Source organism: Pseudophryne corroboree, chromosome 3, assembly GCF_028390025.1.
Source record: "Pseudophryne corroboree isolate aPseCor3 chromosome 3, aPseCor3.hap2, whole genome shotgun sequence".
Taxonomy (NCBI): Eukaryota; Metazoa; Chordata; class Amphibia; order Anura; family Myobatrachidae; genus Pseudophryne; species Pseudophryne corroboree.
In genome coordinates this window covers 611,309,332-611,333,058 of record NC_086446.1, presented here as the reverse complement: position 1 = coordinate 611,333,058, position 23,727 = coordinate 611,309,332, and the positions used below count along the sequence as shown (strand labels likewise).

General features: G+C 47.2%; 1 protein-coding gene across 1 annotated transcript in view; it reads left to right on the top strand.

Annotated features, from left to right (window-relative positions):
• Positions 1 to 23,727, top strand: part of PKD2L1 (polycystin 2 like 1, transient receptor potential cation channel) — a 154,294-nt gene that overhangs the window by 17,304 nt on the left and 113,263 nt on the right. The window lies entirely within an intron of this gene.

Sequence of the window (23,727 nt, the reverse complement as noted above, 5' to 3'; positions counted from 1 at the left end):
GTTGAAAGACCTGCTGGTGACAAAATTGTCAAGTCAAGCGGAACGCGACCTGTCAACATCTCCTCCTTCACATTCTCCCGCAACTGGGGGTGCGAGGAAAAGGCTCAGAATTCCGAGCCCACCCGCTGGCGGTGATGCAGGGCAGTCTGGAGCGACTGCTGATGCTGACATCTGGTCCGGACTGAAGGACCTGACAACGATTACGGACATGTCGTCTACTGTCACTGCATATGATTCTCTCAACATTGATAGAATGGTGGAGGATTATATGAGTGACCGCATCCAAGTAGGCACGTCACACAGTCCGTACTTATACTGGCAGGAAAAAGAGGCAATTTGGAGGCCCTTGCACAAACTGGCTTTATTCTACCTAAGTTGCCCTCCCACAAGTGTGTACTCCGAAAGAGTGTTTAGTGCCGCCGCTCACCTTGTCAGCAATCGGCGTACGAGGTTACATCCAGAAAATGTGGAGAAGATGATGTTCATTAAAATGAATTATAATCAATTCCTCCGCGGAGACATTGACCAGCAGCAATTGCCTCCACAAAGTACACAGGGAGCTGAGATGGTGGATTCCAGTGGGGACGAATTGATAATCTGTGAGGAGGGGGATGTACACGGTGATATATCGGAGGGTGAAGATGAGGTGGACATCTTGCCTCTGTAGAGCCAGTTTGTGCAAGGAGAGATTAATTGCTTCTTTTTTGGGGGGGGTCCAAACCAACCCGTCATATCAGTCACAGTCGTGTGGCAGACCCTGTCACTGAAATGATGGGTTGGTTAAAGTGTGCATGTCCTGTTTTGTTTATACAACATAAGGGTGGGTGGGAGGGCCCAAGGACAATTCCATCTTGCACCTCTTTTTTCTTTTCTTTTTCTTTGCATCATGTGCTGATTGGGGAGGGTTTTTTTGGAAGGGACATCCTGCGTGACACTGCAGTGCCACTCCTAGATGGGCCCGGTGTTTGTGTCGGCCACTAGGGTCGCTAATCTTACTCACACAGTCAGCTACCTCATTGCGCCTCTTTTTTTCTTTGCGTCATGTGCTGTTTGGGGAGGGTTTTTTGGAAGGGCCATCCTGCGTGACACTGCAGTGCCACTCCTAGATGGGCCCGGTGTTTGTGTCGGCCACTAGGGTCGCTTATCTTACTCACACAGCGACCTCGGTGCAAATTTTAGGACTAAAAATAATATTGTGAGGTGTGAGGTATTCAGAATAGACTGAAAATGAGTGTAAATTATGGTTTTTGAGGTTAATAATACTTTGGGATCAAAATGACCCCCAAATTCTATGATTTAAGCTGTTTTTTAGTGTTTTTGGAAAAAAACACCCGAATCCAAAACACACCCGAATCCGACAAAAAAAATTCGGTGAGGTTTTGCCAAAACGCGTTCGAACCCAAAACACGGCCGCGGAACCGAACCCAAAACCAAAACACAAAACCCGAAAAATTTCAGGCGCTCATCTCTAGTATATTGTATATATAGGAATTATAGTGCTCAGTTGATTAATATCAGGAACTTAAGATATTTCTATGGGCAAATACTGAAACCTGGACTAAGCTGTAAAATAAAGGAGTGCAGTGGCGGATCCAGGGGGGGGGCACTCGGGCCCATGCCCCCCCTGTCATTTGTGGCCCCATCTGTCCCCGTCCCCCGCTTGTGTCACTGAGACACGCTGCCGCTCAGTCCAGCGGCAGCGTGTCTTAGCTGTCAGGAGGAGAGCGCGGCTATCTGGCGGCGTGCTGCGGACTTCAAACCAGCCGCCGGTTCGTGAGCCAATCAGAGCTCGCGGACCGGCAGCCAATCAGGAGCCGCCGGTCCGCGGTAAGCAGCTGCAGAACTGCTGTGGGGGCATTTGTATAGTATACCTGCTGTGTGGGCATTTGTATACCTAGCACTGTGTGGGCAATTGTTTACCTGGCACTGTGAGGGCAATTGTTTACCTGGCACTGTGGGGGCATTTGTATACCTGACACTGTGGGGGCATTTTTGGATCTGGCACTGTAGGGGCATTTTTGGATCTGGCACTGTAGGGGCATTTTTGGATCTGGCACCGTGGGGGCATTTGTGGATCTGGCACTGTGGGGGCATTTGTGGATCTGGCACTGTGGGGGCATTTTTGGATCTGGCACTGTGGGGGCATTTGTGGATCTGGCACTGTGGAGGAATTGTGGATCTGGCACTGTGGGTGCAATTGTGGATTTGGCACTGCACTATTGGGGGCATATGTCTGTGTATCACGTCTCATTTTAATTGGCCACACTCACTAAATGACTGCGGGCATTACTACAGGCAACATTACTACTGGGGGCAATACGGGCATTGCATAAGGGGCACCACTACTATGGGGTCTATATAAGGGGCACTACCAGTACAGTGGACATTGCATAATGAGCGCTACAACTGTGGGCATTGTATAAGAAGCGCCACCTCACATGCACCGAAGCCGCACGCAAATGTACTTCCCCTTCCATGGTGCCCCCCCTATCATTTTCTTCTGGATCCGCCCCTGAAGGAGTGTCTGCAGTTAGGAGAAAATGTTCTTACTTCTAACTATAGTTGTAGTTGTTTTTTGTCTAAGGCTGGTGTAAGCTCCAAGCAACAGACTAATTAGGCCACACTTCTACTGTAGGTGGCTCAGTTGAATGCAGTGGTGTATCTATAATGGGTGCAGTGTGTGTGGTGCACATGGCCCCTGGGTCCAGAGGGGGCCCACACCGCACACACTGCACCCATTTCTTTTATACTCATCTTTCCGGCGTCCATCGGCGACTGTGTGTGGGGCCCCTCCTCTTCCATAGCAGTCACCGCCGCTGCTAGCGCACTGAGCGCTGTAGACTCTGGCACAGTGCCAGAGTCTACAGCGCATGCGCAGGACTCTGAAAAGATGGCCCGGCGGCCATTTTTTCGGAGTCCTGCGCATGCGCTGTAGACTCTGGCACTGTGCCAGAGTCTCAGTGCTGAGAACGCTAACAGCGGCGGTGACACTACAGGAGAGGAGGGGGCCCACACACACGGAGTCTGCACACGGGTCCCCTCCTCTCTAGAAACGCCTCCGGTTGAATGAGATGCACCTGAACCTTCTCCAGGTGAACAGTCACATTCGGGCTGCCTGTTCCCCTGTTAGTGAGGCCTACCGATCGCACATACAGGATGATTACAGCCATTTTCTCTTATTTCCTAACTGTATTTACCAACAGGCTCAGCACAGATTATGAGCAAGCCACACAGGTGTTTTCTGTCCTGCAATTTTGGGTCAATTGCTATACAGACTACAAAATTGCAATATGTATGGCCGGCATTACAGGGTAATATTCTGCTAGTTAAGAACTAAGCCTATTATAGAGATAGCTCATCAGTGTTTTGCTTAAACTATGGTGCAGTGACAAGGAGCGGGTGATTTTCAGGGTGGAGATATTGGGCCTAATTCAGAGTTGATTGCAGCAGCAAATTTGTTAGCAGTTGGGCAAAACCATGTGCACTGCAGGGGGGGGCAGATATAACATGTGCAGAGAGATTTAGATTTGGGTGGGGTGTATTCAAACTGAAATCTAAATTGCAGTGTAAAAATAAAGCAGCCAGTATTTACCCTGCACAGAAACAAAATAACCCACCCAAATCTAACTCTCTCTGCAAATGTTATATCTGCCCCCCCCCCCACCCCTGAAGTGCACGTGGTTTTGCCCAACTGCTAACAAATTTGCTACTGTGATCAACTCAGAATTACCCCCATTGTCTGCACAGAGCTGCAACCATGGCGTGTGCTGGAGGAGAAATACAGTGTATATCAGCTCCATGTGTTTGGAGAAAGATATGAGCCTATGTAGAAGTAATTGATCAGGCCACAAAGGACACACCATGTTATGTGTCTGCAGAAGAGGGACACAGTAATGGCGTACAGGCGCTTACTGAGTGATGGTCTTTAGAGTAGACATATTGGCAGTTTAACAAAAAGCTTAAATGCACATTTGCATTAAATATTATTTCCACATTCATATTTAACATACAGATTTTTTGCAATATTACACCTAACACATTCTGGGAATCTGACTGGGAAAAGGTGCAAAAACCTTTTTTACATTTATCATCCATGAGTTGTTTTTTTCTTTTTCATCTACTCAAAAAAGGACTTTGCCCACTTGGTCTAAAATGCTTGGTCTACTGCTGGTAGGCAGGGAGTACAAGCACACATAGGGGTCTATTCATCCTTTCATCATTACCATTAGTGATAATCACTGCGAGTTTAACAACCTTCATGTCTCATTGCCTAAAGTAACACTTCTGAAAAGTTGCTCTCTTTGTAAAGTCAGCATTTTGGGATTGTGACAGCTAAGGCGTCCATAAGGACTTCCACAAACTGCACATGCGCGTGTAACAATTATTTCACCACTGGAATCTATACCCCCACCCAGGGCCGGTGCTAGAGTGTTTGGCGCCTTCCTGCAAATTATAAATTTGCGCCCTCCCATCCATAAAAAAGGGACAGCGCGCACTGCAAAAAGGGGTGTGGTCACACAAGGGAGGGGCGTGGCCATAATGGTATCCTCAATTCAAATAACGCAACACAGTATTAGAATCTCACATTACCCCAAACGTAGTGCCCCTCATTCATGTTACACCACATAGTATTCACGTTAAGTCACACTGTCCCTTATACACAATGTCCACAGTAGTGCTTTTCATCAGAGGTGTAGCTAGGTGCCATGGTGCCCGGAGCAACGGTATGTTTCAGTGCCACCTCCTCTGTACTGAATTGGGGGCATGTTACATTTGAAAAGAAAAAGATATTTTAAAATCAGTGACTGGGGCAGTTCTAGACCTTGAGTAGCTCAGGGCAAAAGTTTCCTTTGGTGCCCACCATGTTCAAAACATGAAGACGAAGGCGTGTGCAAAAAATATAGGGGCCACAGAATAGTACCAATTTACATTACACCACACAGTTGTGTCCATTAGTCATATTACACCACACAGTAGTGTTTGTTATTCACATTACAGCTCACAGTACTGTCCGTTATTCACATTACACCTCACAGTACTGTCCATTATTCACATTACACCTCACAGTACTGTCCATTATTCACATTACGCCGCACAGTAGTGTCCATTAGCCACATCACACCACACAGTAATGACTGTTATTCACATTACACTGCACAGTAGTGTCGCGGGCTGCAGGACGCTGGCTGCTGGGAGCCGGAGCTTAACTCTTCTGACGCTACGCTCTCTCCCCTGGTGGTTCTGCGGCGGGCAGAGGACGGCTGGCAGGAGTGGGCGGCGGTTAGCTGGTCTGAGGTCTCCAGGCAGGAGAGGACGAGCGGGTGTTGTGCGCTTTCTGCAGCCTGGGTCCCGGCGGTGCCGGGCTGTTGGCACCGCCATCTTGGATGGCACATGATCTGCAAGGACCAATCAGAGTGCAGAGAATTGCAATTCAGGCTGTACCAATCTTAGGTGATTACAGGATATTTCTGGGAGCATTCTGGGGCAGTCTGGTGCCAGTGCAACGTCTGATGCAGTCCAGTCTGCATGTTAGTGCTCTGTGCTCCTAGTCTCAGAGTGTGCTCCTGATCCTGGTTCCTGTTTCTAATAGCAGCTCTGTTTCACAGAGTATCCGCCTGTCTAAGTTCGAATGCTCCCTGCTCTGTACCAGCACCGTGTAAGTCCAATAGCTGACACCGCCTTGCTACAGTTGCCCCTTTCACCGCTCCAGTCCACTAAGAGGTGATCCGGCTCCAGATCACGGTATACCGGTGTCTTCAGTTTTCCAGGGATTCTCCTCTTAACTTCTAGAACCCGTGTCATTCTCTTTTCTTTCATTGTCTTCATTTTTCAAGTTGTCAACACTTCATGCAAAGTAACTATATTTGACCAGCCTGCTTCCATCCCGGAGAGACCGTCTCCCAATTGGAACTTAATTCAGTGGTTCCAGTTCCAGCCGTCACCTCAGGGGCAGCTATGAACTTTAGCCCTTCAGGCCATTTCCATTCCGGAGAGGCAACCAACCGCAATCCAACGTGGAATCACCAGTCACAGCTAGAACAATACTGACAAGTAGTGTCCGTTATTCACATTACACCGCACAGTAGTGTCCGTTAACACATTACACCACACAGTAGTGTCCATTAGCCACATTACAACGCACAGTAGTGTCCGTTAGTCACATTACACTGCACAGTAGTGTCTGTTAGTCACATTACACCGCACAGTAGTGTCTGTTAGTCACATTACACCACACAGTGGTGTCCGTTATTCACATACACCACACAGTAGTATTCGTTATTCACATTACACCGCACAGTAGTGTAGATTTTCCACATTACATCGCACAGTAGTGGCTGTTATTCACATTACACTGCACAGTAGTGTCCATTAGCCATATTACACCGCACAGTAGTGTCTGCTATTCACATTACACCACACAGTAGTGTCCGTTATTCACATTACACCGCACAGTAGTGTCTGTTAGTCACATTTAACCGCACAGTAGTGTCCATTATTCACATTACACCGCACAGTAGTGTCTGTTAGTCACATTTAACCGCACAGTAGTGTCCATTATTCACATTACACCGCACAGTAGTGTCCGCTATTCACATTACACTGCACAGTAGTGTCTGTTATTCACATTTCACAGCACAGTAGTGTCCGTTATTCACATTACACGGCACAGTAGTGTCCGCTGTTCACATTACACCGCACAGTAGTGTCCGTTATTCACATTACACCGCACAGTACTGTAGGTTTTTTACATTACACCTCACAGTAGTGTCCGTTATTCACATTAGACTGCACAGTAGTGTCCGTTATTCACATTACACCGCGCAGTAGTGTCTGTTATTCACATTACACCGCACAGTAGCGTCCGTTATTCACATTAGACTGCACAGTAGTGTCCGTTATTCACATTACACCGTGCAGTAGTGTCTGTTTTTCACATTACACCGCGCAGTAGTGTCTGTTATTCACATTACACCGCACAGTAGCGTCCGTTATTCACATTAGACTGCACAGTAGTGTCCGTTATTCACATTACACCGTGCAGTAGTGTCTGTTATTCACATTACACCGCATAGTAGTGTCTGTTTTTTGCATTACACTGCACAGTGGTGTCCGTTAGCCACATTACACAGCACAGTAAGGCTGTTATTAAAATTACACTGCACAGTAGCATCCCTTAGCCACATTACATCGCAGAGTAGCGTCCATTAGTCACATTGCACTGCACAGTAGCATCCATTAGTCACATTATACCGCGCTGTAGTGTCTGTTAGTAACATTAGACCGCACAGTAGCATCCATTAGTCATATTACACCGCACAGTAGTACCCTTATACATGTTAGGCCACACAGGCGAGCACCTTATACACATTATGCCACGTAGAGCTCATTATACATATTATGCCAGGTACAGCTCTCATTTCTTCCACAGCACTGCCCTAGTACCTGCAGGAGTTCCTGGCTCCAGCGCTGCTCCTCCTCTGCCTTCTCCTCCTCATGTCTCTTGGTGGCTCCATTACCCTCACAGCGGCTCTGTATGACGTTGGCAGTGACAGAGAGAGGGAGGGGGGGATAAAGTACTAATTACTCGGACCTGGGACTGATGGAGGGCCTGGTGGGGGCCCTGGTCCACCATACTCTAGGGATGGCCATTAATGGCGAAACTGAGAGTGGCCATCGATAATCACTAACTGTGCTATAGGAGAAATTGATATTTTCTCTTATCGATGGCCATCCCTGCTATTTCTGTGAAAGGCCCGCGGGCCAATCACAGCCCGGGGGCAGGGCTTCATGGGTGTCGGGGGGGCAGAGCTATGCTTTGTATCCCAGCATCTTGTAAAAAAAAAGCCATCGATGGAGGAAAACCATCTGGTTCTCCCCATCGATGGTAAAAGTATGTGACATCGGTCATAGACCATCAATGATTTTGAATCGATGGTCGATGGCCACCTCTACCGTACTCCCTATCCCCTCCCTCCTTACTGGGCAGCAGCAGCAGCATAAGCACTCATCTTGGCAACACAGCACATGCTGCAGTGAGGCTGCTGCTACTGGTGAGCCTCTGCTTGTTCGGGTAGTGGGGGGAGTGATCACACTCCTCCCCCTGGGCCCCTACACCCTGCTCGGCACTACAAAGATTTTTTGTAAACTTCTTTCACAAGGGGGCTTGGCCACTCCCCCATAATGTTGCCCAGCTTGGAAATCCTCTCAAGCAGCAGCGGCGCTGTGTGTGGGCTGAGGCCACGCACTGCGCACAGTCTTTCTGGGGAAGGAAGGGGAGGGAGCCGTGCTACATGCTGCCAGTGCTGCTGCCTGTCATCCAGCGTGACAGGCACATTGGCAGCCGGCATCAGCACGGTAGCAGAGCAGGGAGAGCGCCTCTTCAGCATGACATCTCCCTGCACTGCATACCCTTGCTGAGCGGGTAGCGCCAGTTCTGCCCCCACCCCACCCCCCATGGCTGCCCCACCCTGCCGCCTCACTATCAGGTGATGGACACCATCTCAGAATAGTGTATAGTATCACTCACAAGTTCCCAAAAAAATGTTTTCAGAATTTTATGAATGACATATGGGACTGTGGAAATGATCGCAGAAGAATTGTAACCAGGAGAAATCAGTGATATCCCACCCCAAAATATGAGAGCAGCAGAGGCACTGGGAAGGAAGAGCGTGGTGACTTCTCCTTTAAAAATTGTGCTCTGAGCTGCCGCAGCGTGCTATACCCATGATCTCCTGTCTAGCCGGCTCTTCACAGATGCATTACTGGGAGGAGGCAGAGATCAAGCTCAGCATGGCCACGCCTCCTCCCAGTAATGCATCTGTGATGAGCCGGCAAGACAAGAGATCATGGGCATAGCACACTGTGGCAGCACAGAGCAGACTTCTCAAAAGAGTCACCGCATGGACCCGGGGGGGTTTGGGTTGGGATATTGGGGAAGCGCCAATATGTAATTTTTCAGCACCCTCCCCCAACCTCAAACCATTCTGGCGCCCCTGGGTACATCTCCAATGTTTGTAGGACTGCGTATTGTGCAGGACAAGTCTGTGAGATGATTGACATGCTGCTGCTATTTGGGGGCGAGAACAGATTGGAGATTCCTGTATATCCAGAAAACCAGGGGGTGTCATACATGTTTTCTGGGAGTGGTGATGCCAGTGTCTTCCTATGCATATTTACTGGCCACACAAGTGGGCAGGAGGTGGCCATTCTGAGTATGTTCGTGATGGTGAGACGATGCAGGTGTAAAAGACAAACTTGTTGCAGCACAGAATGGGCACTGCAGCAAAATAAAAAAATATATCTATATGAAACAAAAATGTTAATATATATATCTAAATAGTCAATATAGTTTCATATGCCTCCATATAGTATATATATATAGTATAAATTGGGATATTAGACTGTGATAGAGTCATTCAGCTCCGCTTTCTCCCATGAGCCTAAATGGCAGGCTCAATTAACCAGTTAACTGACACTAACGCATGGGATGCAACCGCAGCCAGCTGGGCTTTACCTGTCATGGTTACATCTCATGCATCTGGGTCTGCTACGTCCTCTGTCTGTTATGGACACATTTGCAGAACAAATCTCCTCCTCCTGTTCTGGTCCACCGGGAGTGATGCCTGTGACCGCCATCTTCACTCCTGAAATCACGTCCCAGAATTAGTGATGCGCCCCGGACATTTTTCGGGTTTTGTGTTTTGGTTTTGGATTCGGTTCCGCGGCCGTGTTTTGGATTCGGACGCGTTTTGGCAAAACCTCACCGAAAAATTTTTGTCGGATTCGGGTGTGTTTTGGATTCGGGTGTTTTTTTTCAAAAAACCCTCAAAAACAGCTTAAATCATAGAATTTGGGGGTCATTTTGATCCCAAAGTATTATTAACCTCAATTACCATAATTTCCACTCATTTCCAGTCTATTCTGAACACCTCACACCTCACAATATTATTTTTAGTCCTAAAATTTGCACCGAGGTTGCTGGATGGCTAAGTTAAGCGACACAAGTGGCCGACACAAACACCTGGCCCATCTAGGAGTGGCACTGCAGTGTCAGGCAGGATGGCACTTCAAAAAAATAGTCCCCAAACAGCACATGATGCAAAGAAAAAAAGAGGCGCACCAAGGTCGCTGTGTGACTAAGCTAAGCGACACAAGTGGCCGACACAAACACCTGGCCCATCTAGGAGTGGCACTGCAGTGTCAGACAGGATGGCACTTCAAAAAAATTGTCCCCAAACAGCACATGATGCAAAGAAAAAAAGAGGCGCACCAAGGTCGCTGTGTGACTAAGCTAAGCGACACAAGTGGCCGACACAAACACCTGGCCCATCTAGGAGTGGCACTGCAGTGTCAGACAGGATGGCACTTCAAAAAAATTGTCCCCAAACAGCACATGATGCAAAGAAAAAGAGAGGCGCACCAAGGTCGCTGTGTGACTAAGCTAAGTGACACATGTGGCCGACACAAACACCTGGCCCATCTAGGAGTGGCACTGCAGTGTCAGACAGGATGGCACTTCAAAAAAATTGTCCCCAAACAGCACATGATGCAAAGAAAAAAAGAGGCGCACCAAGGTCGCTGTGTGACTAAGCTAAGCGACACAAGTGGCCAACACAAACACCTGGCCCATCTAGGAGTGGCACTGCAGTGTCAGACAGGATGGCACTTCAAAAAAATTGTCCCCAAACAGCACATGATGCAAAGAAAAATGAAAGAAAAAAGAGGTGCAAGATGGAATTGTCCTTGGGCCCTCCCACCCACCCTTATGTTGTATAAACAGGACATGCACACTTTAACGAACCCATCATTTCAGCAACAGGGTCTGCCACACGACTGTGACTGAAATGACTGGTTGGTTTGGGCCCCCACCAAAAAAGAAGCAATCAATCTCTCCTTGCACAAACTGGCTCTACAGAGGCAAGATGTCCTCCTCATCATCATCCTCCGATTCCTCACCCCTTTTACTGTGTACATCCCCCTCCTCACAGATTATTAATTCGTCCTCACTGGAATCCACCATCTCAGATCCCTGTGTACTTTCTGGAGGCAATTGCTGGTGAATGTCTCCATGGAGGAATTGATTATAATTCATTTTGATGAACATCATCTTCTCCACATTTTCTGGAAGTAACCTCGTACGCCGATTGCTGACAAGGTGAGCGGCTGCACTAAACACTCTTTCGGAGTACACACTGGAGGGAGGGCAACTTAGGTAGAATAAAGCCAGTTTTTGCAAGGGCCTCCAAATTGCCTCTTTTTCCTGCCAGTATACGTACGGACTGTCTGACGTGCCTACTTGGATGCGGTCACTCATATAATCTTCCACCATTCTTTCAATGATGAGAGAATCATATGCAGTGACAGTAGACGACATGTCAGTAATCGTTGGCAGGTCCTTCAGTCTGGACCAGATGTCAGCACTCGCTCCAGACTGCCCTGCATCACCACCAGCGGGTGGGCTCAGAATTCTTAGCCTTTTCCTCGCACCCCCAGTTGCGGGAGAATGTGAAGGAGGAGATGTTGACGGGTCACGATCCGCTTGACTTGACAATTTTCTCACCAGCAGGTCTTTGAACCTCTGCAGACTTGTGTCTGCCGGAAAGAGAGATCCAAGGTAGGTTTTAAATCTAGGATCGAGCACGGTGGCCAAAATGTAGTGCTCTGATTTCAACAGATTGACCACCCGTGAATCCTGGTTAAGCGAATTAAGGGCTCCATCCACAAGTCCCACATGCCTAGCGGAATCGCTCTGTTTTAGCTCCTCCTTCAATGCCTCCAGCTTCTTCTGCAAAAGCCTGATGAGGGGAATGACCTGACTCAGGCTGGCAGTGTCTGAACTGACTTCACGTGTGGCAAGTTCAAAGGGTTGCAGAACCTTGCACAACGTTGAAATCATTCTCCACTGCGCTTGAGTCAGGTGCATTCCCCCTCCTTTGCCTATATCGTGGGCAGATGTATAGGCTTGAATGGCCTTTTGCTGCTCCTCCATCCTCTGAAGCATATAGAGGGTTGAATTCCACCTCGTTACCACCTCTTGCTTCAGATGATGGCAGGGCAGGTTCAGGATTGTTTGGTGGTGCTCCAGTCTTCTGTACGCGGTGGCTGAATGCCGAAAGTGGCCCGCAATTCTTCGGGCCACCGACAGCATCTCTTGCACGCCCCTGTCGTTTTTTAAATAATTCTGCACCACCAAATTCAATGTATGTGCAAAACATGGGACGTGCTGGAATTTGCCCAGATGTAATGCACGCACAATATTGCTAGCGTTGTCCGATGTCACAAATCCCCAGGAGAGTCCAATTGGGGTAAGCCATTCTGCGATGATCTTCCTCAGTTTCCGTAAGAGGTTGTCAGCTGTGTGCTTCTTCTGGAAAGCCTTGATACAAAGCGTAGCCTGCCTAGGAACGAGTTGGCATTTGCGAGATGCTGCTACTGGTGCCGCCGCTGCTGTTTTTGCTGCGGGAGGCAATACATCTACCCAGTGGGCTGTCACAGTCATATAGTCCTGAGTCTGCCCTGCTCCACTTGTTCACATGTCCGTGGTTAAGTGGACATTGGGTACAACTGCATTTTTTAGGACATGGTGACTCTTTTTCTGAGGTCTGTGTACATTTTCGGTATCGCCTGCCTAGAGAAATGGAACCTAGATGGTATTTGGTACCGGGGACACAGTACCTCAATCAAGTCTCTAGTTGCCTCTGAATTAACGGTGGATACCGGAACCACATTTCTCACTGCCCAGGCTGCCAAGGCCTGAGTTATCCGCTTTGCAGCAGGATGACTGCTGTGATATTTCATCTTCCTCGCAAAGGACTGTTGGACAGTCAATTGCTTACTGTAAGTAGTACAAGTGGTCTTCCGACTTCCCCTCTGGGATGACGATCGACTCCCAGCAGCAACAACAGCAGTGCCAGCAGCAGTAGACGTTACACTCAAGGATGCATCGGAGGAATTCCAGGCAGTAGAGGACTCGTCAGACTTGCCAGTGACATGGCCTGCAGGACTATTGGCTTTCCTGGGTAAGGAGGAAATTGACACTGAGGGAGTTGGTGGTGTGGTTTGCAGGAGCTTGATTACAAGAGGAAGGGATTTACTGGTCAGTGGACTGCTTCCGCTGTCATCCAAAGTTTTTGAACTTGTCACTGACTTATGATGAATGCGCTGCAGGTGACGTATAAGGGAGGATGTTTCGAGGTGGTTAACATCCTTACCCCTACTTATTACAGCTTGACAAAGGCAACACACGGCTTGACACCTGTTGTCCGCATTTGTGTTGAAATAATTCCACACCGAAGAGCTGATTTTTTTTGTATTTTGACCAGGCATGTCAATGGCCATATTCGTCCCACGGATAACAGGTGTCTCCCCGGGTGCCTGACTTAAACAAACCACCTCACCATCATAATCCTCCTTGTCAATTTCCTCCCCAGCGCCAGCAACACCCATATCCTCATCCTGGTGTACTTTAACAGTGACATCTTCAATTTGACTATCAGGAACTGGACTGCGGGTGCTCCTTCCAGCACTTGCAGGGGGCGTGCAAATGGTGGAAGGCGCAAGCTCTTCCCGTCCAGTGTTGGGAAGGTCAGGCATCGCAACCGACACAATTGGACTCTCCTTGGGGATTTGTGATTTAGAAGAACGCACAGTTCTTTGCTGTGCTTTTGCCAGCTGAAGTCTTTTCACTTTTCTTGCGAGAGGATGAATGCTTCCATCCTCATGTGAATCTGAACCACTAGCCATGAACATAGGCCAGGGCCTCAGCCGTTCCTTGCCACTCCGTGTCGTAAATGGCATATTGGCAAGTTTACGCTTCTCATCAGATGCTTTCAATTTTGATTTTTGGGTCATTTTACTGAACTTTTGTTTTTTGGATTTTACATGCTCTCTACTATGACATTGGGCATCGGCCTTGGCAGACTACGTTGATGGCATTTCATCGTCTCGGCCATGACTAGTGGCAGCAGCTTCAGCACGAGGTGGAAGTGGATCTTGATCTTTCCCTATTTTAACCTCCACATTTTTGTTCTCCATTTTTTAATATGTGGAATTATATGCCAGTATCAATAGCAATGGCCTACTACTATATATACTGCGCACAACTAAAATGCACCACAAGTATAGAATGTAGATGGATAGTATACTTAATGATGACACAGAGGAAGATACAGCAGTGGCCTTCCGTACCGTACTGCTATATATACAGGTGGTCACTGTGTCAGCAAACTGCAAAACTAAAATGCACCACAGGTATAGAATGTAGATGGATAGTATACTTAATGACGACACAGAGGTAGGTACAGCAGTGGCCTTTCGTACCGTACTGCTATATATACTGGTGGTCACTGTGTCAGCAAACTGCAAAACTAAAATGCACCACAGGTATAGAATGAAGATGGATAGTATACTTAATGACGACACAGAGGTAGGTACAGCAGTGGCCTTCCGTACTGCTATATATACTGGTGGTCACTGTGTCAGCAAACTGCAAAACTAAAATGCACCACAGGTATAGAATGTAGATGGATAGTATACTTAATGACGACACAGAGGTAGATACAGCAGTGGCCTTCCGTACCGTACTGCTATATATACTGGTGGTCACTGTGTCAGCAAACTGCAAAACTAAAATGCACCACAGGTATAGAATGTAGATGAATAGTATACTTAATGACGACACAGAGGTAGATACAGCAGTGGCCTTCCGTACCGTACGGCTATATATACTGGTGGTCACTGTGTCAGCAAACTGCAAAACTAAAATGCACCACAGGTATAGAATGTAGATGGATACTATACTTAATGACGACACAGAGGTAGGTACAGCAGTGGCCTTCCGTACCGTACTGCTATATATACTGGTGGTCACTGTGTCAGCAAACTGCAAAACTAAAATGCGCCACAGGTATAGAATGTAGATGGATAGTATACTTAATGACGACACAGAGGTAGGTACAGCAGTGGCCTTCCGTACCGTACTGCTATATATACTGGTGGTCACTGTGTCAGCAAACTGCAAAACTAAAATGCACCACAGGTATAGAATGTAGATGGATAGTATACTTAATGACGACACAGAGGTAGGTACAGCAGTGGCCTTCCGTACCGTACTGCTATATATAGTATACTGGTGGTCACTGTGTCAGCAAACTGCGAAACTAAAATGCACCACAGGTATAGAATGTAGATGGATAGTATACTTAATGACGACACAGAGGTAGGTACAGCAGTGGCCTTCCGTACCGTACTGCTATATATACTGGTGGTCACTGTGTCAGCAAACTGCAAAACTAAAATGCACCACAGGTATAGAATGTAGACGGATAGTATACTTAATGACGACACAGAGGTAGGTACAGCAGTGGCCTTCCGTACCGTACTGCTATATATACTGGTGGTCACTGTGTCAGCAAACTGCACAACTGAAATGCACCACAGGTATAGAATCTAGATGGATAGTATACTTGACGACACAGAGGTAGGTACAGCAGTGGCCTACTGTACCGTAATGCTATATATTATATACTGGTGGTCACTGGTCAGCAAAACTCTGCACTGTACTCCTCCTATATAATATTATACTGGTGGTCCCCAGTCCCCACAATAAAGCAGCACACTGAGCACAGATATGGAGTGTTTTTCAGGCAGACAACATATACTGGTGGTCACTGTTAGCAAAACTCTGCACTGTACTCCTGTTATATAATACAGCTGCTCCCCAGTCCCCACAATTAAGCAGTGTGAGCACAGATATATGCAGCACACTGAGCACAGATAAGGAGCGTTTTTTTCAGGCAGAGAACGGATAAAACTGGTGGTCACTGATCAGCAAAACTCTGCACTGTACTCCTCCTATATTATACAGCTGCTCCCCAGTCCTCCCCACAATTAAGCAATAAAGCACAATCAAGTTCAACAATAACGGAGAGGACGACAGCCACGTCCTCTCCCTAACATTTCCAATGCACGAGTGAAAATGGCGGCGACGCGCGGCTGCTTATATAGAATCCGAATCTCGTGAGAATCCGACAGCGGGATGATGACGTTCGGGCGCGCTCGGGTTACCCGAGCCATACGGGAGAATCCAAGTATGGCTCGGACCCGTGTAAAAAGGGGGAAGTTCGGGGGGGGTTCAGTTTCCGAGAAACTGAACCCGCTCATCACTACCCAGAATGCTGTGCAAATGGCTTTCTGGTGCTCATACCCGTAGGTATGTTATTATAAATAAAGATTTAAATATATTATTAAAAATACAGTATTCTGAGCAGAATGTTAGGTGAGAAACATTTAAACTTATGAAGGTGGTGGTCCTGATGTGGAAGTAAGTTACTACACCATGTGCATTTTCGGTAGCCAACCTACAAAAGCAAACATTGGGACATTTATTTACAGTTTCTTATATAAAGCTGCATATTCCATTGCAATTTACAATTGTAAATAGAGCATTACTGTGGGGGCGCAATCATTTTACTCGGAGAGGCTAATGCGCATGCCCTCAAAGGGCTGTCATGTAAAGGGTATTACCCAGAAACCCTTTCTTCTTTTGCAGAGACTTATTACTTACTATAGACAGAAAACCAGGCAGAAAGGTAGATGGTGAGCTGGAAGTAAATTCTATGTGCATTGCTCAAAAGAAACGTGCATGGAGAAAAATGTGTGTATTTGGCCATATGCAGAGCAGTCTATAAGTGTCTAGAGATGCACCTACCTCTGTTGTGTAGCAAATGCTCCTAGTTTGCCACAAGTGATTATCATCAGTGAACACTTGCAATTGTCCTATAAAAGGTGCAAAAGATACAGCACCTATCAAGTGTATATTATTCACGTATAGTCAAAGTGTATTGACTATACGGTTAGAGATATTTTTTTCTATTCAATCTTCACCTCATGGTTGTTTGTAAAGCCTTCTAATTTTTACTGCATGGAAGGAACAACCTGGAGACAGATTAACACTAAGTGGGTCATTCCGAGTTGTTCGCTCGTTGCCGATTTTCGCTATACTGCGATTAGTCGCTTACTGCGCATGCGCAAGGTTCGCAGAGCGCATGCGCTTAGTTATTTAACACAAAAGTTAGGTATTTTACTCACGGCATAACGAAGCTTTTTCATCGCTGCGCTGATCGTAGTGTGATTGACAGGAAGTGGGTGTTTCTGGGCGGAAACTGGCCGTTTTATGGGAGTGTGCGGAAAAACGCAGGCGTTCGAGTTGCAAAACGCAGGAGTGGCTGGAGAAACGGGGGAGTGGCTGGGCAAACGCTGGGTGTGTCTGTGACGTCAAACCAGGAACGAAAAGGACTGAGCTGGTCGCAATGGCTGTGTAAGTCTGGAGCTACTCAGAAACTGCGGGGTAATCGTTACGAGAACACTAGCGAAGCTTTCGTTCGCAATTCTGCTATGCTAAGATACACTCCCAGTAGGCGGCGGCTTAGCGTGTGCAATGCTGCTAAAAGTAGCTAGCGAGCGAACAACTCGGAATCACCCCCTAAATTCACAGAAACACAGGCAGTTTCAGCATATGAGTGTGGTGATCTTTGTGGGAGGCAGTGACCGGTCCCACTTGTGTTGTGTGAAGACAGGGCTGCATGTAACAGAAGTAGTGTCATGATGTGAGGAGGAGAAAAAAGGGCAGCAGAAGATGCAGGGTCCAGTCAGAAGCACAGAATAGTGATGTGATCAGATATCACACATACAGCATTTCATGATCAGGTTGCAAAGGTGGTTTCTATGCTCAACTATTCCATCAAGGACACCCTGGCTTTGATGCAACAAAATGCAGGACTCTTTGTACTAGTAATCCATATCTAGTGAAATTGAATGTGTATTCTTTGTTTAAGCCCCCTGAAATTCTCTTTAAGCTCATCATGACAAGGAGCCATGATTAGTGCAACCCGAGGGATTCCAGACCTTCCCTGGCCCATAATTGCAGCTGACATCTTTGATTGTAGGGAGGAGGTTCATGAGCAGTAAGTTTCAGGACTTCATGTAGACGTGGGATATCAGGCATATCACCAAAGATCCTAGTTATCCACAGTCCAGTGCATTGGCTGAAAGGGCAGTTTGCTTTGTGAAGCACTTACTGGAAAGGTGCTCTTTAGGCCACAGATCATATTTGTACCTTACATTACTCTGCAAGAGGAATACCCATATAGAAGCACCTCATCACAATCCAAAAGTTTACTTTCAAGACATATACATACTCTCATTGCAGTGGTTAAGCCCAAACTGCAACCACATGTTGAGACTAATATCCAGGTTGTGCTCCAGGACATGTCTCAAGACCAGCAAGGACAAGTCCTCTCCACATTTGAGCCACCTTTAACCTGGTGAGACACTGTATATACAGCGATGGATGTGTCAAACTGAGCAATGTGCAAGGGTGTTCCAACAATGTAAAATGTTACACAGAGTAAGCTGGTGGCACAACATTTGAACAGAACAGACTCCACCTACTGTGAGGTAAATAGGTACAGATTTTCCAACCACCACCACCTATGGCCCTCATTCCGAGTTGTTCGCTCATTATTTTTCTTTGCATCGGTACAATTAGTCGCAAACTGCGCATGCACAATGTTCGCAGTGTACCTGCGCCAAGTAAATTTGCTAAAAAGTTTGGTATTTTACTCACAGCTTAACGAAGAAATCTCTTCGTTCTGGTGATCGGAGTGTGATTGACAGGAAGTGGGTGTTTCTGGGCGGAATCTAGCCGTTTTATGGGTGTGTGCGAAAAAACGCAGCCGTTTCTGGGAAAAACGCGGGAGTGTCTGGAGAAACGGGGGAGTGTCTGGGCGAACGCTGGGTGTGTTTGTGACGTCAAACCAGGAACAAAACTGACTGAACTGATCGCAGTGGCCGAGTAAGTCTCGAGCTACTCAGAAACTGCTAAGAAATTTCTATTCGCAATTCTGCAAATCTTTCGTTCGCAATTCTGCTAGCTAAAATACACTCCCAGTAGGCGGCGGCTTAGCATGTGCAAAGCTGCTAAAAGCAGCTAGCGAGCTAACAACTCGGAATGAGGGCCTATGTGTCCAGAATCAGCTGCTAAGTCTGAGGACTGTCCATTGCCAGAGCCCCACCCTGAGTCTTCTCAGGATGATTAAACCATTCTTGCTCCCTTCATTACCATGTCTTGCTGAGTTTCCAAACCTTATCATATATTTCAAGGCTTTTGGGCCGTTTGTTTTATTAAATCTAAATATCTCTTAGATTTATCAAGAAGAGACATTAACAGATGGAACCCTCTCTATCTGTACAACTAACAAATGCACTAGTCAACGACGGCACACACGCGCAGTAGACGCACCAATAACAAATCTGGAAGTAAAGTGATAGCTTTACTCTAGAAATTCGCTAGGACAGAACTTTTATTGGAAGCCCTGTCCCAGTTCCCCAAATTTGCTAAATGCAAGTGGTCATTTCCATGACTGCATTGCGAGTTGGGGCAAAACCTTCTTACCACAACATTCCACAATATGCCGCTTTGTCACTTAGGGGTTGATGTATCAAGCAGTAAAAAGAGTGGAGAAGTGGACCAGTGGAGAAATTGCCCATAGCAACCAATTAGCTTTAAGGTAGCATTTATCAACTACATTCTATAAAACATGTAGAAGCTGATTAGTTACTATGGACAACTTCTCCACTGGTCCACTTGTCTATTCTTTTCACTGCTTGATACCCCCTAGTCCCATCCTAGTTTTGTGCATGTTAATTGTGTTTATCTCCCTGTCTTACACACACACACACACACACACACACACACATATATTATACACGGTTGAGTCACATTATTATGACCACCAGCTAATAGCCTGTTACTGCCGTGTGCAGCACAGACAGCAGCTAGACAGGATGAACGTACGTTTTAGACACATGTCTGGTAGACCCCAGGTTCATTTTGACGGTGAGCAACTCCACTGTAGCAGGTCGGTCACCCCTCACGCACCATCGTAGCTGATATACACCACTCACATAAATGGCATATGGTTCTCCGCAGTTTCCACGTAGGATATCCGCAATGGTGCAATTTTTCCAGTCATGATACACCTTCACCACAGCAGCACGCGAAAATTTCACAAACTGCGCTGTTTAAAAAATACTGCCACCATGGGCCCGAACTCGGATAAATTTCCCCTTTTACCCATGACAGCAACCAGTGATATGTGTGCAGTTAACCAATCGCACACCTTATATACTCACCAAGCCAGCGCATAACATGTGACCACTGGTGTATCTATTAAGGTGTGCAGTGTGTACGGTACAGGAGGAGCCCACACCACACACGCAGCACCCATTTTTTTAATACTCACCCCTCAGGAGTCTCACGCCGATGTCACCGGTGCTGTGGCCATTTTCACAGAGTTCTGCACATGTGCAGTAGAGAAATCATTGGAAAAATGTCTACCACGCCATTTTCCCAGAAATCTGCGCATGCGCATTGTAGTCTGAGCCCTCTAGGGCCTCCTCCTCTCTTAAAGCGCCCCTGCATGTGATGTACTTCATGGGCTACGCGCTGCTGACATCAAATGTAGGAAGTGGTCATAATAATGTGACTCAACTGTGTATATGTTGATTGCTTTGTTGGAGGAAGTTGCATCATGCCAACCGTTACAGGTTCAAGAAATGTGCAGGTGCCCATTTTATGCTTCATTTTGTGTTCGGTTAATCTGAGTGGAAGACACTTTCTGCAGCTCTATAGCATCCTGTCCTGTATTCTGCACACACAGTAACCTACAATACATCAGGTGGGGAACAGTCTATCTTCCTAACTTGCTGATTATAGCTATAATACCACGCAACAGATAGAAAAAAAGACTTGTGTGACGAATCTGCTTCCCAGTAACCCTTGCAATGCAGGCGGATACATTTTGGCCTCCTGGGTTTTACATGTTTCTGTGTTTCTCCTGGTCCTTTCCATCCAACGCTTCTGCAGAGCATTGATCTCCTGGACACGTATTCCCTGCAGTAATAGCATTTCCCTCAGATAAAAAAAGATTAAAGGTGGGAGATGGTTTGCGGTTGAAGCTGGGGCAAAGGTGTTACTGACGTATTACAAGGTAATTGCTGGAAGAAATTAACCCTGAGCTTACAGTACTTCTACATAATGATTCTTCATGAGTAAAATATCATGTAAATTTAATAAAAGTCTGCATTTTAATCTATTTATATTCACCTTTCATACTTTTATGAATTTATAGTATTGTCGTGGTCATGTGGTTGTGTATAAAGGGGGTCATTCCGAGTTGTTCGCTCGCAAGCTGCTTTTAGCAGATTTGCTCACGCTAAGTCGCCACCTACTGGGAGTGAATCTTAGCTTCTTAAAATTGCGAACGACGTATTCGCAATATTGCGATTAGACCTCTCTTAGCAGTTTCTGAGTAGCTCCAGACTTACTCGGCATCTGCGATCAGTTCAGTGCTTGTCGTTCCTGGTTTGACGTCACAAACACACCCAGCGTTCGCCCAGACACTCCTCCGTTTCTCCAGCCACTCCCGCGTTTTTCCCAGAAACGGTAGCGTTTTTTCACACACACCCATAAAACGGCCAGTTTCCGCCCAGAAACACCCACTTCCTGTCAATCACATTACGATCACCAGAACGAAGAAAAAACCGTGAGTAAAATTCCTAACTGCAGAGCAAATTTACTTGGCGCAGTCGCAGTGCGAACATTGCGCATGCGCACTAAGCGGAAAATCGCTGCGATGCGAAGAAATTTACCGAGCGAACAACTCGGAATGACCCCCAAAATACTGTGTTTTGTGATATTAACACTAAGTGCAAACCCACTGGTGGTTTAGACACCGGTGCATTCCTCTGCCTAACAGTGGTTATAACATGAGTGCTTATATCGACAGACATTACAAATGTTCAAGCTGAAATAAGTCATGGTAGAAATCAGGAACGCATCTGGGGGATACAAGGCTGTAACTAGAAATGTGTGGCCCAATAGCAAAGTTTTGAGGGGGTCCCCAAAGTTTGTATGAATGAAAATAGGCCCCACTCTGTACTTCCTGGCCAGCGAGAAAGCGATCATGAATTCAGTGGCAGAATTATCAGAGCATGGAGGGAGATAAAGTGGAGAAAAAGTACTAACCAATTAAATTCTAATTGTCATTTTACAGTCTGTGTTTGAAAAATTCCAGGAGCTGATCGGTTGGTACTGTATCTCTCTCCACTTTATCTCTTGCCCCATTTTTTAATATACGTCCCCCTAACCTTTTGAGCCCTAGGATATGTGCACGGCCCTGTGGTACTTCAGATACCCTGCAGGTGTCAATGGTCACTCAAGCTCCTTGCTGCTACCTCCCTCAGAATATATGGCAGAGGGGAGTGAGGCCCAGGGCAGCAGGAATGGCAGCTACACAGGGCCTAATGGTAGTTACACCAATGCTATCATCAGAGGCGTAACTAGGGTTTTTGGAGCCCATAGCAAGATGACAAATGGCGCCCCTTCCCTATTGCCAGGGTTACAGCAGTGAGTGACAGGGAGAGGGTGACACCAGTGAGAGGGTTACAGGGAGAGGGTGACACCAGGGAGAAGGTGACAGCAGTGGGTGACGCCAGGAAGAGGGTGATGCCAGGGAGACAACAGTGGGTGACACCAGAGAGAGGGTGACAGCGGTGGGTGACAGCTGTGAGTGACACCAGGAAGAGGGTGACAGGGAGAGAGTGTTAGCAGTGGGTGACGCCAGGGACAGGGTTACAGCAGCGGGTGACGCCAGGGAGAGGATGACAGTGACAGGTGATGCCAACGAGAGGGTGACAGCAGTGGCACTGGGTGACAGTGAGACGTAGATAGTGATGGGGCAGGTAGTGAATTACAATTATATTGCAATTTACTTACCTAGTCCTGGGCACAGAACTGCAGCGCGGCTCCTCCTTTGGTGTTAACGCTGGGAATCGTGACATCAGATCCCCGGCAGCAAGAAGAGCCTCAACAGGAACCAGGGTCAGAGGGAGAGGGGAGAAGCTGGGATGAGAGGGGATCGAGGCCCCTCCTCCCCACCTTGGGCAGGACTGTGACAGTAGCAGCTCAGCATCAGGCTGCTGCTCTAACTTTTTGTTACTGGCGGCGAAGAGCTGTCCAGAGACGGGCGGGCATTCAGTGCGGGTACGATGCCCTGGTCGATGGGGTCCTCCTCTGCTGGGCCTGCCGCGGCGCCCAGGGCATGCACCCTGCTCGCCCTGTCCTCGTTACGCTACTGGCTCTTATAGATTCACCAGGACATGCAGTAATTCCATTAACTCATGGAAGTCTGCTATTAAGGGCTTCTTCCACAGATTAGCAGAATTTAAATGCTAAACAATCTGTGACAAATACTAAGGGTATTGTTTATCATTTATATTATGTTGTAAATTTGCACATCTGCCAGTGGCGGCTCCAGAGATCAGGCTGCAGCTCATCCCAAAATTCTAATAGGGTAGATAGAATGGCTGCCTTCTCAGGTGCAGAATACAGGTGCACTAATAAACAGACTCAAGGGGGAAGGCAATCAATTTGCTGGCTGTCGGGATCTTGGCGGTCAGGATACCGACGCCGGAATCCCAACAGCTAACAATGCCAACAGCCGGAATACCGGCGCACAGGGTCTATTCCTGTGGCGAGCAGAGCCAGACACTGAGCCCACAGTGTGGTGAGTGCAGCGAGCCCGCAAGGGGACTCGTAGCGCTCGCCCCGCTGCCGGCATTCTGGCTGGTGGAATGTTGACAGCCGGCATCTTGCCCGCCGACAAA